Source organism: Macaca mulatta, chromosome 7 (genome assembly GCF_049350105.2).
Source record: "Macaca mulatta isolate MMU2019108-1 chromosome 7, T2T-MMU8v2.0, whole genome shotgun sequence".
In the NCBI taxonomy this organism is placed as follows: Eukaryota; Metazoa; Chordata; class Mammalia; order Primates; family Cercopithecidae; genus Macaca; species Macaca mulatta.
In genome coordinates, this window is record NC_133412.1 from 138,598,915 (window position 1) to 138,619,013 (window position 20,099).

At 38.3% G+C, this 20,099-nt stretch overlaps 1 protein-coding gene and 1 non-coding gene across 51 annotated transcripts in view; both read left to right on the plus strand.

Moving 5' to 3' along the window:
• FUT8 (fucosyltransferase 8) overlaps positions 1-20,099 on the plus strand; it is a 472,318-nt gene that overhangs the window by 204,134 nt on the left and 248,085 nt on the right. For 19 of the 50 annotated variants that reach the window (XM_077938224.1, XM_077938187.1, XM_077938218.1 and 16 more), the window contains one exon: positions 10,117-10,221. The gene's annotated coding sequence lies outside the window, so the exon portion shown is untranslated. 50 annotated transcript variants of the gene reach the window in all.
• On the plus strand, positions 895-977 carry MIR625 (microRNA mir-625). The gene has a single exon (NR_032652.2). It is a non-coding gene; the product is annotated as a microRNA mir-625 (primary transcript).

Here is a 20,099-nt window from a genome sequence, read left to right on the forward strand (position 1 = left end):
GGAGCCGGTACGGGAAGTGGCAGCGGGAACAGGCATTTCCGAGCCTGTGAAGGCAAGCGGGGGGCCTTCCCGAGCCCACAAGAGCACGAGGAGGCCTGGGTCCACAACCCTGACTTGGATAGCTGCAGCTGTATGGGGTTGGGAGACAGGGCTCCTGCCTGTTTCCAGTCCCCAAGAGCACATGGAGGCCTGGGTCTACCACCCAGGCTTGGGTGGCTTGGGCTGCTGCCTGCTCCTGGCTCCCACTGGCACTGTGGAGCATGCAGCCCTGGCTCCACCCCCTTTCATCCTGGGGCAGGGGCTCCAGATCCTTGCTGGGCCTGGGCTGGGATCTGGGGCAGGGGTGACATCACCAGGAGCTACCCCAGTTGCCTTGGCACTCGAGTGGCCCAGGCAGAGCAGATCACTGTCCGGCCTGGTTGTTGGGAGTGGCAGGCTCAGCAGTTGCCTGACATGGGGTGGACCCTAGGGATGTGGCCCCAGGCAGCCCTGCACAGAGCCTCCTCCTGAGGCCCAGGAACCTGGCACCCTCAGCGGGTGGGTGCAGTGGCTGTGTCACTGGCCGGTCCCTGAAGTGGGCACCGCTCCTGCTTCCCGCCTCAGGCCCCTGAGGCTCAGATTCAGCTCTGCATTGGGCCCCTGTCTGCTTGACTGTGCTGCACTGAGGGCGGCGGGCTGTTGAGAGAGGGGGTCTGTCCGCCTCTCCCTGTGCCTTCCCTGTACCAGAAAGCCACTGCCGTCACTATCAGAGGCTAAAATTTCTTCTAGTGTCGTTGCTTTTATCTGCCCTGTAGTCTTTGGGTTTTTGTCAATAATCCTTAAAAGGGGTCTGAGGCTTGCAGGTTTTTAAGTTGTAATCCTGTGTTGTACAAGAACTGTATTGATGTAGTGGTAAGGGTAGAGGTATAAGGGGGAAAGTTCTGCAGGCCTGTAATTAGATCTCAGGACTGTAGAACTTTCTCCCTCACCTCTGCCCTCTACCAACTGTGAGCCTGAGTTGGGTATCTTTCTCTTTTTCCCTGTCAAAGGATATATGGGGCTAGAGTTGGGTATTGCCCTTCCCTCAGGTTGGTTAGGCACTGTAAAACCCTAGTAGGTTAGGCAATCTAAAAGCCCAGTTGGTTAGGTTCTGGTAAAATAGTTTCCTTTACTGGAATGCCTTTTGATAGAAACAAAGTCCCTGGCATATTTCAAAATGTTTTTCTTCTTACCCTGCTGCCGGCAGGAGGGGATTTTTTCAGATCTTTGCCATGAGAACCTGGTAGGGCTTCTGCAGGTAAAACTCAGGAAAGTATGGGGACCCCTCTAAGACTGGTCTGCTTGCAGTTTTTAACTCTCAAGCTAGTCCACAATTACTGTTTGAAGTGTTCCTACTGATGCTGGCTTCAGTTGAGAGCTTGTATTCCTGGGCTTCTGCTTCCCGCACACTGTGATTCTCTGTATCTGCCTGCCTGTCTCTCCAGGTTTTAGAGCAGCAGTTTGCCCTCTGGACCTCAATTCTCTGATGGCTCTAAGAAGAGTTGTTGATTATCAGTTTTTTTTCCCCCCAGCTTTTTTTCTTGTTGTGAGGTTGGGAGTGATGAATTAAAAGCTTTTTACAACCATACTTAAGGTTATTTTTTTGACAATTTTTGATGCTTTTGTAATTAGTCAAAAGACTTATTACAGTATCCTTTATCTGATTTGGCAGTATTGTTCATTAAGAATTTTATTTCTTCCTGACATCAGGTCTGCACATTTTGGGGATAATGTATTCTAATTTGCAAGAAAGATTAAAAAACTCCTCCAGAGGGAAGTTGATCATAGGACTGATTATTATTATTGATGAGTTGACTGCCTTGTTTTATGTTGCTATATAGGAATACCTGAGGCTGGTAATTTATAAAGAGTTTGATTTACCACACAGTTCTGCAGGCTGTACAAGAAGTATGGCACCGGGATCTGCTTCTAGTGGGCGCCTTAGGCTACTTTCGCTGATAGCAGAAGGCAAAGAGGAGCCAGCTTGTGCACCTAATGAGAAAGGAGAAAAGGGTGGGAGGAGGGACCCTGACTCTTTTAAACAACCAGCTTTTGGGGGAACAAATAGAGTGAGACCTCAAGCATGCCTGAGGAAGAGCATTAATTTATTCATGAGGGTTCTGACCCCTCCCCCCACCCCAACAACAACTCCCATTAGGTCCCACCTTCAACATTGAGATCAAATTTCAACAGGAGGGACAATCATCTAGTGATAGCATAGACTCAGGCTATTTACTCTTCTGTTTTTAAGTATAGATTGAGGGCAACAGTAACCTTTGTTTTCTATGTTGAGGGCCAAAGGTTTATTTTTGTACTCTTATACTGTAAAAAAATATACTTTATTTTTATAGCCTTTTTGAGTGTAGGGTCATGTCAGGTTTTACTAATTGCACTTCTGATAAGTATACTGATGATGCTGAGGATGGTTATTAAAACCCTGTGCCGATACTTTGGATTTATGGAACCAATTAATTTGATGACTCATTTACATTGAATGTCTTAATTAGTAGATTTCCCACTAATTATTTTTATGAGCAGAGAATAAGGTAATGTTAATTCTTACTTTTTTGTGATATGGTAAAAAACTTAGTTCATATAATGAATTTAGTGCTCAAATAGCTTAGTAGAAATTGAAGTAGAAAGAGACAGATTGTTATAAATTAAATGTAAGATATAATTTTATTTTCTTTAGAAAGCTTTACATTGAAAATATCACATTATAGATAATTTAGACAACTTATTTATAACTTTTATTTATTATTATTGAATGTAAAAGAATTACACGCAGTCCCATGATCTTAACATAACTGTGGTTACCATGTTGGTATATGTGCCTTTTAGTCCTTTTTCATACAGAATTTTTTTTTTTACAAAGTTGTAATAATAATTTCTTTTCAAATTTGTGCCTTTTTTCAGTTAACAGTGTAAATGTTTCCCATTTCTCGTTGAGTCGAGGTACTGTTAGGTTGGTCATACTGATAGTTCATTGTACGTATTGCTGTAATATCTTTGTGCATTTAGGTTTTCCATGTTTGTACCTTATCTTTGGGTTTTCAGAAATCTGTGTCTCTCTCTGTTTCTCTTTTTGTGTGTCTTTTCTATCTCTCGCCTTCATTTGGGGAGCATTTTGTGTTCTCTTTCACAGGACTAATTTTTATTGGATCTTGAAAAATGAGATTATAAATTTTTTTGTTACTTATATAATTAGGAAACAATGCTTTTGGACTTACATTGCCAAGTTTTATTCCCAGAAATTGTAGTTTTGTGACTAGGTGATAAAAATGATCTCCTGTTTATGTGCCAGAGTTGGTATTCTAGACATTCATACTTAGGATGTAAATTGTAGTCCAATAATTTAATACTTTATGTTTAATTCTTGTAATATTTTACTCACAAATTGAAATTTTCCTTACCAATTTAATGTTTGTAGGCTTAATTTGGCATCTTTCTTAGGATTACTTATTAGATTTCTCTGCATTCTTGTGACTTCTCCCTAAACTAATGTTTAGAACTGAATTGGGTTCAGCAATTTAAGTGGAAAATCAGTATGACTAGAGACTTCTAGAAACTTCTTGTGTCACTGAGATGCTGAATTTGATGATTCTGACCCTACTTGCTCATCTGTAAAAGCTATTAGAGGATTGTTTTAAGAGTTTATATTCTATACAGGTATATATACACCATGTAATACCACTCAGCCATAAAAAAGAACGAAATAACATTTTTGCAGCAATTTGGATGGAGCTGTAGGCCATTATTCTAAGTGAAGTAACTCAGGAATACAAAACCAAATACTGTATGTTCTCAAAAGTGGGAGCTAATACGCAAAGGCATACAGAATAGTAAAATAGACTTTGGAGACTGAGACGCGGAGAGGTTAGGAAGAGGATGAGGGATAAAAAAAGATATATTGGGTACAATGTATGCAACTTTGGTGATGGATGTAGTAAACTCTCAGACTTCACCACTATACATTTTATCCATGTAACCCAAAACCACTTGTACTCCAAAAGCTATTGAAATTTAAAAGATATTTTTTTAAAAAAAGAGGCCAGGTAGGGTGACTCATGCCTGTAATCCCAGCACTTTGGAAGGCTGAGGCAGGCAGATCACTTGAGGTCAGGAGTTCGAGACCAGCCTGACCAACATGGTGAAACCCTGTCTCTACTTAAAAAAAAAAAAAAAGCCAGGTATGCTGGCTCATGCCTGTAATCCCAGCTACTCAGGGGTCTGAGGCGGGCGAATTGCTTGAACCTGGGAGGCAGAGGTTGCACTGAGCTGAGATTGTGCCACTGCACTCTAGCCTGGGCAACAGAGCAAAACTCTGTCTCAAAAAAAAAAAAAAGAAAAAAATTTAAAAAAGAGTTTCTATTGTACCTAATCTTCTAGCCTTATTATTTCTTGGAGATTTTATAAATGCATGTAGCTTTTTTACTCTTGTCATCTTCAAGTTATTTGCCAAGATTGAAAAATAACCATCTTTCTCCTAATACCTTGGTGAACCTGACAGACACAGTTCATTTTATTGTAAAAGTAGTAAAATTTCTCAACTGATACTTGTTCTTCATTTTTGTGGATTTTTTCAGGGAAGATAGGATTTATTTTTTATTTTTAGTTTTTAGTAGAGATGAAATTTTGCTGTATTGCCAGGCTGGTCTGGAACTTCTGAGCTCAAGCAATCCTCCTGCCTCAGCCTTCCAAAGTGTTGGGATTATAGGTGTGAGCCACCACACCTGGCTGGAAGACAGGATTTTTTTAAAAGAGTAAATACCACTTAAGAATATCCACTAGTATGGGATCTAAAGTTAAGCATATAAGGATGCTCACATATTTCTTTGTATCTTGTTCCCAGTCTTTCTCCCTAATCTTGTCTTACCTTTTTCTCAACAAGTGTAGTTAACAACTACTATGAATTTGGAATACAAAATGATAACGACCCTACCTTTAGGAAACTGATAATTCAGAAGGTGAACTAGAAATATAAGTTAATAATTACAGTACAGGAACTCCCCTAATTTCCTCTATAATAACATGTCTCCCAAAATCTGATTGAAAATAAAAATTCCACTTGTCATAGGCGTAGGAGGTATTTGGGTGTTTGTATGGAGAGTCATTTCACAGAGCTAAAATTTATTATTATAAAATATTCAATTCTAATTCCTGGGAGTGTTATCTCCTTTGGAATTAGAAATCTTCATTGCTGCATAACATTAAAGTGTCAGGATGATGCCTATAATCCCAGCACTTTGGAAGGTAGAGGCAGAGCATTGCTTGAGGCCAGGAGTTCGAGACCAGCCTGGGCAACATAGTGAGACCCTGTCTCTATCAAAAAAATTAAAAAAAAATTAGCCAGGCATGGTGGTGTGTGCATGTACTTAGGAGGCTGAGGCAGAGGATCGCTTGAGCTCAGGTGTTTGAGGCTGCTGTGAACTATGGTAGAGCCACTGCACTCCAGCCTCTGCAACAGAGGGAGACCTTGTCTTGGGGGGCGGAAAAAGTGTAAGGATGGGATTTTTAGGCATCTTTGGGACTGAGCAAATCAGTCCTGGGCCCAACCTCCTTGTAGGGGGTGAGGTGACAACCTGTGGAATTTGAGGCCTACTACTGGGATTGTAGGTATAGGAAGTTAAGAGGGAAAGGGTCTTTCTCACCCTGCCATGGTAGTAAAAGCTTGGTGCTTAATGGGTGCCTTTCACTTATTTGATCACCTAGGATTTCTGCTTAGAACCCAGCAATACTTGTAGACCTGCACTGTCCCAAGAGAGAAATCAGAGACTTTTGGTGATAAGTCAAGGGTAAGAGACGAGATAAGAGAACACCTACACTATAGGATATTAGAACTATAACTCTAATTACTCCTTCACACTCATCCTTCTCCCCCTCCCAGCTTCCAAGTATATGTGACTAAGGCTTTGTCCAGAGCAGGACTGGAGTATGGGGTCGGAAGAATTATTCTTTTTTCATCATAGGTCAGGATAGTGTCATGTCCTCCTAAACTTCAGGGAAAGCGTAGCTTCATACCTCTTCTCCCAATTTCCTAGCATTGTGAAATGACAAGGCTTCATGCAGTAACTCAAAATCATTGTTAATAAGGTGATATCTAAAAGATTGAATTTGGTATTCAGAAGTTAGTGTGAGGATGTTAGTCTGTCAATGTGTGAAATGTTTTGAGCTGTGTGAAACTCAATTTTGCTTAGTGTGGTAAGTACAGCTGAAGTATGTGTAAAACTCAGTAGTAGCACACAGAAAGGAGTAATGAATTGTGTCTGGAGGGTCAGGAGAGATCTCACAAAGGAGAGGATCCTTGAATTCTTTGTTCAAGTGGTAGATTTGAAGAAGTAGATTTTTTGTTTTTGAGACAGGGTTTTGCTGTAGGTCTCCCAGGCTGGAGTGCAGTGGTGCTGTCATAGCTCACCGCAGTCTCTAAACTTCTGGGCTCAAGCGTAGAAACAGATCTCATAGTGGAAGTCTCTGCCCAATAATACTGAGATCTTGGAACCTTACTCATTTCAGAAATGGCTCTGGTCTGAATACATTATATGGGACTAAGCTCTTCTAAATGTCTTTATCCCTTAATTCTTTATGCATAAACTTCAGCAACTTCTAAGCTACCACTAGTAAATTTTCACTGTAAATTATATACTGGATGATTGAATTTTTAGAATTAGATTTATTCCAAGTATAAGTCAACCTAAATATAAAGTTTTTCTCTACTTAAATATAAGCTTTTTTGGCATTCTTGAAGATTCTGAGTATTTCTGTGGACAGTTATGGCCATCAGGGTGTTTGTTTGAATTCTGGAATTGCCCTAGCGAGCACATAAACTGTGGAGTAAAGCAGGTGTGTGGTCTGTCACTTAAGATCTGTGCAACCTTGAATAGTAACTTTGATGCTAATTTTCCACATCTGTAAAATATGGATAAAAAATGCAGAGTCTTTACCACAGTGCCTGGCATGAAGTAGTGGCTCAATAAATGTTAATTATTACTATTGTTAACTAAATAAGAGTTCCCTAGGTCTCTGGTTTCAAACATATGAGATGTTGGAGATTATGAATACCTTGGGGCCACCTTGAGCTAAGACTAGATGCTCAGGAGCACCGTTTTGGTTAGTCATTTATTCATTGAGCATATATTTTTGCATTGTTTTAACTTTGCAAAATACCTAAATCAGTCAATTTTATTTCTATACATATATTTCTATATAGAGGAGATTTTCTATAGGATGTCCTATTCTGGGTGTGTCTTTCTGACCTGCAGCTAATCAACTGACTACAGGTTTGCTAATTTTTTTTGAAAAACCCTAATATTGTAAAACAGTAGTACAGAGGAAATAAGCTGTTGGTCAACTTCTAAATTCTGGCACAGGTTAGATTTGCCTAAGAGCAAATCATATAGCAAGAGTTGATGAGATAACTTTTCTTATAGCTTCTAGCCTGGGTAAGTTTGTCTCACTTGGTGTCAAGTCAGAGGAATCTGAACTATAGAACCAAATTGTAGGGAAAGATGACTAAGGGTTCGTGATGTCTTTTATTTCCCCCCCCCCAAAGGAGTTCTAGCTGTAAAAAGCATCATGGTTTAAAAGTTATCAGGCATCAGTGAAGGCAGCAGAAAAGTCAGAAACTAATATAGCCAAGTCTAGATTATATCTGTTATAATCTTTTTAGTGAGAAGATTCCAGGTTCTAGAACCAGGTCTGTAAAATGTTGAGAGCCCTCTAAGTAAACTCCATTATTGTCATGTAATTGTATCTGTTATAATCTTTTTAGTGAGAAGATTCCAGGTTCTAGAACCAGGTCTGTAAAATGTTGAGAGCCCTCTAAGTAAACTCCATTATTGTCGTGTAATTGATTTTTCTTTTCTTTCTTCTTGGACATACTCTTCTTTAAAGAGAGTATTCCCCCCTCTACCCCAGATAGTATCTATCTTTGGGGTTTTGAGAACAATAGTATTCTTGTGCTTTAGGTTCTGAGTTGCTGACTTGAGGGAATTTGATACACAGGAGTCCCCAAGGCACCCCCAGTGGATACCTGAAACCATGGATAGTACTGAACCCTATATATACAGGTCAGGCATCCCAAATCTGAAATCCAAAATGTTCCAAAATCTGAAACCGACGTGACACTCAAAAGAAATGCTCACTGGAGCATTTTGGATTTGTGGATTTGAGATGCTCGACTGTTAAGTATAAAACAAATATCCCCAGTAGGAAAAACTCCCTATTCCCATTAGTTTTTACTTGATATTCTGAATTCTTAAGTGTGATTTTTTTTTTCCTAATTTGGGGATAGCTCCTATTTTTATGAGAGAAATTAATGGGAAATTTTGAGATGGTAACTAGAAATTGTCTTTGCAGTGTTAAATTTATAGTTGGGAGGCTACTAGGCTGGGTGGCTTTAGCTGTTTAAGTTCCTATCTAAGCAAACCAAAGCCCAACTTAGAAAGTAAAAGGAAACTAGATATTTTGCCAACTAGAAACCACCTAACTAATCTCAAACTAGTGTCTTTACACTCTAACCAATGAGATGTTTTCTTTGTCTTCCTTCTGTGTTCAGCATGTAAAGCTTGCAGCCCACACTGCTGCAAGTGAAACTCTTCAAACCTCTGCTTGATTGATGACTCATTCTTTGCCCAGATAAACTCTTTTATTTTGTCTGTTTTTGCTTTAAACAACAGAGGAACATAAATTCTGTTAATTGATTGTATGAATAGAGCAGTGAAAATTCCCTGTAAGGCTTTGGTTATCAGTATTTTAGGAATATAGATCTTTTTAAAACATCCCCTTTAGCTTTTAATGTGTTTTGGTTAAACAAGGTGATGTATGTGTCAGTATAATGCCAGGCTCACAAAAGTTGCTAACTAAATGTTAGTTCCTTCAATACAGATATTCATTCCCTGGGACATGGTTCCAAAAGTAGATTATCATAAGAATTCTCTGAGAAGCTTTGAAAAGCTACAGATGTCTATGGCATATATTATAATATATGGCATCTATATTAATACATGTATGTAGATGTACACAAACGATTTTATCTACTTTTTCCTTAACATTAACTCCTTCAGATAGAATGGTTGGCTCAAATGATTTAATTGTTTTTGAGATTGTTGATTCTTAGAAACAAATCCCCTGCAAAAAGGTCGTACCAGTTTACCCAGTTACCTTTTCCTCAAAGTTTCTTTAACACTGGGTATTCCTGAGCTTTTAGTATTTCTCAGTTTGGTGGAAAGGATCTCTTTGTTGGGATCTCTTTGATTATGAGTGAGATTCAGCATTTTCCATAATTTACTGATGTCTGCATTTCTTCCTTTCTCCCTCCCTTTCTTCTTTCCTTTCTCCTTCTCCTACTTCCACTTTCCCCTGTCCTGTCCTCCCTTTGCCCTGCTCCCCATCTTTCTTCCCCTTCTATCCCCCTCCCCTCCTGTTTTTCCTTCTTTACTTGTTTTTGATCTCTGTTCTCTCACATTGTTTTGACCAGCAGTAAGTTGAATCATGGGGCTAGAAGATAAGGACTAAAAACAGGAATTGGTGTCCAGAAAAGTGGGGTAATTTTGATTACTGTGCCTGTTGCAAATATGAGCAAGATGTTAAATGTATCATAGATCTACAAGTTTTTTTAATACATATTTTAATCTATTGTCTCATTAATGTTATCTTTGAGAAATGGTTCTTTTCAGTTTGAGAATGGGGGAATTGGATTAAAATTTTCTTATATGAAGAAACCAAATATTTTGCTACCATCATTTGGAAACTTCTTATTATGATTGGTTCTGGGTGGTATTGGAATCAGTTTGAAATGATGCCGTTAATGACCACATGTTTTGATTTCTTGACTATGGGTAAATGTGATTAGAACAGAAATCCCTTAATAATAGGGATTCTTTATCTTTGTGTCCCTAGTGCCTCATAGTATCTGGCCCTGATTAGGAGCTTTAGAAGTGCTTATTGACTGTGATTGCTTTTTTATCTGAATCTGCCCTTTCTATCCCATCATTATGATAACATCCATCTTGGGAGTAGTAAAACTGTTGCAAACTGCAGAAATGAACTGTGATTTTTTTTTTTTTGAGACAGTGTTTTTTTTTTTTTTTTTCCACCCAGACTGGAGTACAGTGGCATGATCATCTTAATAGCTCACTGCAGCCTTGACCTTCCCAAGCTCAGATGATCCTCCCACCTCAGCCACCAGAGTGGCTGGGACTACAGGTACACTTCATCATGCCCAGCTAATTTTTGTATTTTTTTGGAGATGGGTTTCATCATGTTGCCCAGGCTGGTTTCAATCTCCTGGGCTCAAGAGATCTGCCCACCTCGGCCTCCCAAAGTATTGGGATTACAGGTGTCAGCCACTGTACCTGGCACAAGTATCTTTTTCAGACACTGCTTTTGATTCTTTTGGGTATGTATCCAGAAGTGGAATTGCTGGTACCATACAGTAATTCTGTTTTTTTTGGTGGGGGGGATGGAGTCTTGCTCTGTCACCTAGGCTGGAGTGTAGTGGTACTATCTTGGCTCACTGCAACCACTGCCTCCCTGGTTCAAACGATTCTCCTACCTCAGACTTCCAAGTAGTTGGGATTACAGGTGTGTGCCACCACACTGGCTAATTTTTTTGGTATTTTTAGTAGAGATGGGGTTTCACCATATTGGCTAGGCTGGTCTTGAACTGCTGACCTCAAGTGATCTGCCTGCCTTGGCCTCCCAAAGTGCTAGAATTATAGGTGTGAGCCATTGTGCCCAGCCTCTGTAATTCTTTTTTTAACATTTTGAGGAAACATCATACTGTTTTTCACAGTGTCTACACCGTTTTACATTTCCACCAGCAGGGCACAGAGTTCTAATTTCAGCACGTTCTTACCAACATTTACTTTCTTTTATTATTATTATTTTTATAATCATCATCTTAATGGGTGTGAAGTGGTATCTCATTGAGATTTTGATTTGCATTTTTGAAATGATTAGTGATGTTGAGCATCTTTTCTTATGCTTATTGTTCATTTGCATATTTTCTTTGGAGAAATACCTATTTAAGTCCTTTGCCCATTCTTGAATCAGATTTTTTGTTGTTGAGTTTTAGGGATACTTTTAAAAGATACTAATCACATGAACTCCATTTTAAGTGATTTATAATTCTGTAACGTATACTTTTTTTTTCTGAGACTTCTATATAGTTTGTATTCTAGTGGGTCGATGGAGTGTGATTTTTTTTTTTAAATAGCTTTGCTGAGGTATGATTGGCAATAAAAAATACTGCACACATCTGAAATGAACAATTTGATTAGTTTTGACATATGTATACATCTGTGAATCCATCACCACAATTAAGATAGTAAACATACTCATTACCTCCACAGATTTCTTCTTGCCCCCTTGTAATCTTTTCCCCCACTACTGCCCATCCTTCATTGCCTCCAGGAAAATCCTGAATTGCTTTTGGTCACTATAAATTTAGTGCATTTTCTAAAGTTTTTTAAAAATGGAACTTATAGTATATACTTTTGGTCAGGGGCTGTCCATTCCTGTGTTTATTTACCATTTGTATATTTTCTTTGGTAAAATGTCTGTTTAAATATTTTGCCCATTATATAAATTGAGTTGTTTGTTTTCTTATTATTCAGTTTTGAGAGCGGTTTATATTCTTGATCAAAGTTGTTTATAAGATACATGCTTTGCAGATGTATTTTTCCTGGACTGTAACTTGTCTTTTCTTTCTCTTAATAGTATCTTTGGAGAGCACACAGTTTTAATTTTGATGAAGTCCAGGCTATCAGTTTGTTCTCATATGGATTGTGTTTTTGTTTATGTATCTAAGATATATTTGCCTAATCCAAGGGCATAGAAGTTCTCTCCTGGAAGTTTTTTGGTTTTGTATTTAGACCTATGATGCAATTTGAGTTAATTTTTTTGTATGGAGTAAAAAGTGGATAGAAATTCTTTTTTGGGGGTAGGGACATGCCGTTGTGTCAGCATCATTTACTGAAGTGGTTTGTCCTTTTGACTTTTGTCAAAAATCATTTGATTGTATATGCGTGGGTTTATTTCTGATTCTGTTTTGTTCCACCAATCACTTTGTCTTTCTTTCTTTTTTTTTTTTTTTTTGGTCTCATACCAGCTCAATTTTAATTTTAAAGTGACAAATGTACAGGTGGAATGAAATTTTAAGCAACACCCTCCAAATTCCTCTTACATGATAAGAAGGAGCTGAACGTAATTTTGGTCTATACTAAACAGTAGCTCAGGATAGACATAAAACCAATTAAGGATAGACATAAAACCAACTAAGCCTATGTGAAAATCAACTTATAAATGGACCACAACTCCATGATATTGTTTCTGTGCTGTGATTTCTTTGTCTTTCTCGATGCCACTACAATACTGACTACTATGGCTTTATGTCGTGAAATCGGGTCACGTTAACCCATACAACTTCTTGTTGCTTTTCAGAGCAATTTTGGCCGTTGTGCTGGTTGCCAATCTGTTGCCTCTCATCTTCAAACGCACCCTTTTTGCCTGCTCTGTGAAAATATATCAGGCCCTTTAAATATTTTTCTTTTGTCAGCTGACAATGTTAAGCTTTGCCAGTACAGAGTGTTGGAGAAACACTGTAGAAAAGTTTTGCTTCTTCATTTCTGTGTACTTGCTTAGTGGACTGTAGCAACACACTCAGCTTCTTCAGTGTCAACCCACATTGGCTTCCCCACTCTACAGTTTCTGTAGGGTGCATGTTTTCACCATTATCAGGCTTCTGCAGTGCTCAGAGGGCAGCAGTACCCAGCACCAGTGACCCAAGGCCAGCAACTTCTTTTACTTCCCCCTCAGGTGGATTTGTAACAGAGTATCTTTGTGAAGAGATTTTACTAGCACCCTAAAGAATGGATTTTTGGCAAGTTCCTCAAGGTAGATTTCCAGTAATTTCTGCTGGTGCAGCACTACAGCAACTTCTCTGCTATTCAGTGAGAGGACTGTGTTCTCTCCAACAAGGTCTGGATCTCAGCCCTGGGATAGTTTAGGGTTGGAGGAAGCTCTTGCCTTAGTGTTCTATGTCAACCTAGGGAGCATTGGCTACTCTTAGAGTTCTCTTTATTTCTCATTAGTTAATTGGCTGTTTCTCTAACCCCAGGTTAAATAGTTAGTGATCCTTTTTTTAAGCTTTCACTTTTCAAATTACTATGTGGCTTTTCTCTCCTGAATGGCTTTACATTTTCATATGAATTTTAGAAACAGTATGTAAATATTTGATTGGAATTGCATCAAAATCTATAGATGAATTTGAGGGACAATTGACATCTTAACAATATCAAATCTTCTGACTCATGAATAAGATGTCTCCATTTATTTGGATGTTTAATTTCTTTCAGCAGTGTTTTATTGTTTTCAATCTACTGATCTTACCCATATTTTATTGGGTTTATCTTTAAGTATTTTATATTTTTTGATGCTTTTATAAATATTTTAATAACATATCAACTTTTTTTTTTGAGACAGAGTTATTGGCCAGGTGTGGTCAATTACTGTCACCCAGGCTGGAGTGCAGTGGCATGGTATTGGCTCACTGCAACCTTCACCTCCTGGGTTCAAGCGATTCTTCTGACTAAGCCTCCCGAGTAGCTGAGATTGCTCAGCTACCACACCCAGCTAAGTTTTGTATTTTTAGTAGAGATGGGATTTCACCTGGTCTCGAACTCCTGATCTCAAGTGATCTGCCCTCCTCAGCCTCCCAAAGTGCTGAGATTAAAGGCGTGAGCCACCACACCCGGCCAATAACATAAGATTTTTAATTATTCATTACTAATGCATAAGAATGCAATTGATTTTTGTGTCGTGGCATTGTATCCTGAAAACCTGCTGTACTCATTCTCGTAGCTTTTTTGTAGCTTACATTGGCTTTTCTGCATAGACAAAGCATGTCTTTTGTGAATAAAGAGACTTTATTTCTTCCATTCTAATAAAAAGATAATCCTTTTATTTCTTTTTCTTGCCTGATTTCACTGGCTAAAACCTCTGGTATAATGTTGAATAGAAATAGAGTGGACATCTTAGTCTTGTTTCTAATCTTAGGCGGAAAGCATCTATTCTTTCACAATTAAGTATGGTATTGTAGATTTTTCAGGATGCACTTTATTGGGCTGAGGAAATTTTTTTTCCATTCCTAGTTTTGGTAAAGTTAAAAAAAAAATTAGGAGTGGATTTTGAATTTCGTCATTTTTTTTTAATGTGTTGAAATGATTCCATGTTTGTTTGTTTTTTTAAAGTTTTTTATTAGCCAGGCGTGGTGGCGGACACCTGTAGTCCCAGTTACTCGGGAGTCTGAGGTGGGAAGATTGATTGCTTGAACCTGGGTGGTGGAGGCGTCAGCAAGCCGAGATCATGCCACTGCGCTCCAGCCTGGGTGACAAGAGTTTGAGACCCTGTCTCAAAAAAATAAAAAAAGTTTGTTAATATGGTGTATTACATTGCTCGATTTTTAAAGGTCAATCCAACTCTATGTTTCTGAAATAAACCCACTTGGTTATGATGTGTATTTGGCTTCTTGATGTGGCCCCACAGTTCACTGATGCTCTTTATGTTCTTTTTGTGTTCTTTTCTCTTTTTGTGTTACATTTTTGGATCATCTTTATTGGTATTTTTCCAAGTTCATGAATCTTTGCTTCTACAGTGTCTAATCTGTTGTTCTATGTAGTTTTTTTTATGTTAGATATTATAGTTTTCATCTTTAGAGTTTTGATTTAGATCTTTTTTATATCTTCCATGTCCCTTAATGTTTTAGCTATGTGAAATACATTTAGAATAACTTTTAGACTAGGCATGGTGGCTCATGCCTGTAATTCCAGCACTTTGGGAGTCTGAGGTAGGAGAATTGCTTGAGCCCAGGTATTTAGGACCAGCCTGGGTAACACAGTAATACCTTGTCTCTATTTAAAAACTATAGTAATTTTTAATGTCCTTGTTTGCTAACATCTGGGTTGGTTTCAGTCAATTGATTGCTTTATTCATGTTTTCATGCCTCTTTGCATATCTGGTAATCTTTAACTGACAGACACTGTGAATTTTACCTTTTTTGAGTGTTAGATATTCTTTTATTATTAGAAATTCTGTTGAATTTTGTTCTGGATATGTAGTTAGAGACAATTTGAAGCTTGCTTTTATGATGTTTTTTAGAAGGCCTGGAGCAATGCTCAATCCAGGGCTAATTACTCTTCACTACTGAGGCAAGACCTTCTTAAGCACTCCACTCAATGTCCTGTTAATTAAGAGCTTTACCAGTTTGGCTGGTAGGAACAGGCAGTATTCCTAAGTCTGCATGATTATCCATCACTGTTCTTTCAAATTCTTTCAGATGTTTTTTCCCCCAGCCTCCAGTAGTTGTCTCACACTTTGAGCTCATCAGTACTGTGTTGAATATTTGAGAGGCCCTGCTGCAGATCTCTGGGTTTTGTTCTCTACGTAGCCACCCTGCTACTTTCCCAGGGCTAGCTGCCTTGGTCTTCATGGACTCTAAGCTCTTCTGTTTCATCGACTCAAGTTAGTTTCTCCACGTACCTAGCTCCCCTTGGATTTCTTTCTCTTCCCTGGGCCTTAGCCTGAAAAGTCTCTGAAGGTTGTAAGCTGGGACTGTTGAAGGTATTGTTTATTTCCTGTCTCTCTAGAATCACTGTTCTTTGTTGCTTGATGTCCAGTTTCTTGAAAAATGTTGTTTTCTATATTATGTTCGTTTTTGTTTCGTTTTAAGTGAGAGGACAAACCTAGTTGTTTTACTGCATCCTGACCTCCATATATAGTGTATTTTTAACCCCATTATTTTCCATTTTTTAAAACTTTTTTTCCCATTATTTTCAGTGGTAAAAATAATTCTGGTTTGAGAATTACAATTTCTTTATGTTTTGGCACTAGCTAATGCAAGTATCTATTATATACAAATTGTATTGGCAATTTTCTTTCTAAAAAATCCCCCCAGACTGTTATTCTGCATATATAGTAATACCTAGGTTTTAAAAAGTATTTTATTTCCAATATCATTTTCAGTTGGTTAAAATAAACTACAGTACATACTAGTGGAGTCTAATTAAATGATGTGAAGAATATAGAAAAATACTTAGAAATGTTTAGAGAATACATCCTGATGAAATCTGTTAGGAGTACAATTGTTTTAACTGTAAAGCTTGGCATTACTGGATGAGAGACAGCTATAGGATACTTAGGTCTTATTGGTGAACATATAGGAAGAGGTTGAAATAAGAGATGAATTACATGAAGAAGTTTTTAAGTCATGGAGGCTTACTGAGATATTGAGAAAAGCAAATAAGTAGACCTAACAAGACAGAGGGGGCTCAGAAGAATGCATTTGTTTCTTATAGATGGTAGTTGGAGCTAGGGCAGTGTAGCTTATGGCTTTGCTTGAGTGGAAAGAGTTGACTTGGGATAATTGGATTTAAACCCTCTATTTACCAGTTGCTAACTGGGTAAGTTTCTTAAACTAAATTTCTGATTTTGCATGTGTAAAATGAGGATAAGCATATTTATCTCGAGGGTTGTAGTGAGCATTAAATAGAATCAATTACATAGAAGTATATAGCAGTATATTTATGTGCTTAATAAGTGTTTGTCTTTGTCTTTATTATTTTAAAGAAATGACCAGAGAAAGCTTTACTTTTCTATTGCATATTTCCCTAGTCATTATATGGACATAGAAGCAGTGCTTACAATTACCTTGGAACCCATCAAGAAAAAATGATGCAAATTCCTGCCCTGTTGCCCTCCTGGAACATTACATAGTTTGGATGAAAATCAGCCAGAGCACTGTTAGACTCTATTAGCATAAGACTATGTTAGAAAATAGTGGGCATGGACCGGGCACGTTGGCTCACACCTGTAATCCCAGCACTTTGGGAGGCCAAGACGGGCAGATCACAAGGTCAGGAGTTTGAGACCAGCCTGGCCAACATAGTGAAACCTCATCTCTATTAAAAATACAAAAATTAGCCGGGCATGGTGGCATGTGCCTGTAGTCACTGCTACTCAGGAGGCTGAGGCAGGAGAATCCCTTGCACCCAGGAGGTAGAGGTTGCAGTGAGCCGATATTGTGCCACTACACTCCAGCCGGGGCAACAGAGCGAGACTCTGTCTCATAAACAACAAAAAAAAGAAGATAGTGGGCATGAGAAGGCCCTGAAGGAAAGTTCTAACTTGGAGAAGGATGGAGGAATTTTTTTATAGGACTTTGACAGGAGGGGTCAGGCAGAGTTCAGTTTGAGGAGTAATTAGTCAAGGATAGGTCTCAGAGGAGCGGAGAGTTGATCATGTAGATTAGCAATTATTGGGCAATTTGAGTTTTATTAAGAATGTTGGGGCTGGGCATGGTGGCTCATGCCTATAATCCCAGCACTTTGGGAGGCTGAGGCAGGTGGATAACTTGAGATGAGGAGTTCGAGATCAGCCTGGCCAACATGGTGAGACCCCATCTCTACTAAAAATACAAAAATTAGCCAGGTAAGGTAGTGGGTGCCTGTAATTCCAGCTACTCGGGAGGTTGAGGCAGGAGAATCACTTGAACCCGAGAGGCGGAGGTTGCAGTGACCCGAGATCGTGCCACTGCACACTCAAGCGTGGGCAGCAGAGCGAGACTCCATCTCAAAAAAAAAAAAAAAAAGGTTCCCAGTTTTTAGTGTCTTCACAGTAGATTTTTTTGTCATTGGCTCTTGCAGCCTTTCTCTTTGTCTCCCCCAGTTCCAGCCCCCCAAATAGAAGGACCTATTATCTTGCTCATAATTTTAGATTCCTAACTTTTGATTTTGGAAGGCACTGTCTTTGTGAAATTTCAGAGATGAAGGAGTTAAATATTTTGTGGTGCAGGAAATTTCTCTCAGTCTTTGCTCCTTGAATTCTTTGTGCAGTTTTTTCTTTGTTTGTTTTAGAGACAGGGTCTTGCTCTGTTGCCCAGGCTGGAGTACAGTGGTGTGATCATAACTCACTGCAGCCTTGAATTTCTGAGCTCAAGTGATCTTCCTGCCTAAGCCTCCTGAGTAGCTAGGACTACAAGTGTGTGCCACCACATCTGGGTAAAATTTTTTTGTAGAAATGGATCTTGCTATGTTGCCCAGACTGATCTGAAACTCCTGGCCTCAAGCAGTCCTTCTACCTCTGCCTCCCAAAGTGCTGAGATTACAGGCGTGAGCTACCTCACCCAGCCTGCACTGTGTCTTGGATCCTGCTGTGTAGGTGCTCTGTAGTAGAGGAAACAGTAATATATGATAATGAAAAGCTTTGAAGTAGCCATGTGGCTGGAAGGGAGATTTGAATAGAGTTTTGCAGCAGCTATTTTAGTTGAGGACACATCTTCAACTTAAATTGCAATTGCCAGTTTTCATTTTGCTTCATCCTTCTGTGATGATCCTAGTAGAAGTCAAATGAGATCATTTTTGATAGTTGGTTTGCAGGCTTTGGTGTATGCACCCAACCTTTCAAAGCCTGCCTGTGCTTTTCATAGAACTCAGTTTTGTGACTGAAAGGATCAGCTATTCTCTTCTATCTTTTTAATGCACTACTGGTTTCTAGCAGCTGCTGCTTAACACTGTTCATTCTTGAGTTTGGTGAATTGTTTTCTGTGCTCCATGTGATTTCTTTGTCTTTGTGAGGTACATTTTGACTACAGGTGAGCCAGTTTCCTGTGAATATAATCTATGCCTTGAAATTAAATTATCTTTATCCTCTTTAAATATGTAAATCCTCTTATTATCTGCTAGTTTGCCTCTTGCTTTGTGGCTCCTTGTGTTCCTCTTGTAATGCTTGCTTAGCTTTTAATTTAAATACCAGACTGTTTGGTTAGCATCCATAGAAGATATAGGCCTATTCAGGAAAGTGTGACTATTTGGCCACCATATTTAGGATTATTGGGGCATTTCTTTCCAAGTTTTCAGAATACAGAAAAAGAGGTGAGTTTCCTGTTCCTTCCTAATCAAGTTCACCATTGACCTTGTACTTTTTGAAGCAACTTAAAAAAACAACATGAAGAATAATATATTTACTATTTCTACATGAATGTACTGACCATAACTATGGAAAATAGATTAGTTACATGAGGCTCTCGGGGTAAATGTGTCAGATGTCAGTATTTTAGTATTGTCAGGTAGTATTAAGTATTTTTCCGTCAATGATTAGAAAGTTATGATTTTTTGTTGTTCAGCAAAATATGAAAATTTCAATAATGTTGCCTTTTCTTTTTGATAGCCAGAGGAAGTTAGAGAACAGATTTATCTAACACTAAACTATCACTGGCAAGAACCTTTTCTTTGTAACATGTTATTTTGCTTCCTAACCTCATTCTCCTACACCCGTAACAATGGTGAATATGAAGCAAGTGTTCAGTATCCTAGCTTTCTTTAATTTTCTGGGACGTATTTCTTTTAGTTTCCTTATATTAAATCTTAGCGAATCTGAAAGCCTTCTGTATTAGCCTTTTTAATTTCTCCCTAAGAAAGTATTGATGTTTTTATAGGAATCTCTGCTATCCAGGGATAAAACATAACATGCGATTAAAAAAATTTCAGCCATTGAGCATGTTTTTATAAACGGACAGATCAGTTACTTAAAAAGTTCTATAGATTTGTGATAAAAAAAATTCCCTATTTGAATAATTGTCCAGGAAATTAACTGTTGATTATATTTAAAATATAACATAAAAATGAGTCTTCATTTGTGTTGATTCATGTTGTAACTTTTTTTGAGTAAAATGCATCATTAAAAAATATATTTGGAATGATATTAAAAAGGATTATGTTTTGTTTATTGGTATCACACATTTATGTCATGTGGGTAATAGACTTGTTTCATAGTAAAACAGATGGCATGGCAAGGGAGAAGAAACCTAAAATGCAAGTTTTTGCACAAGTACCAAAGAAATTCAGTGTACTTTCTTTTCAGAAAAACATTAAAAACTCCAAAACCCTAGGAAGAAAAACCTTCTTGCATTTATATAACAATTCTTATCGATTAGTTGCAGGGCAAAAATAATAAAATATTAATTATATAGTCAAAAATAGCTTTTAACTATGAAGAAGTCTTCCTGTCAAATTCTTCTGTTCATTAAA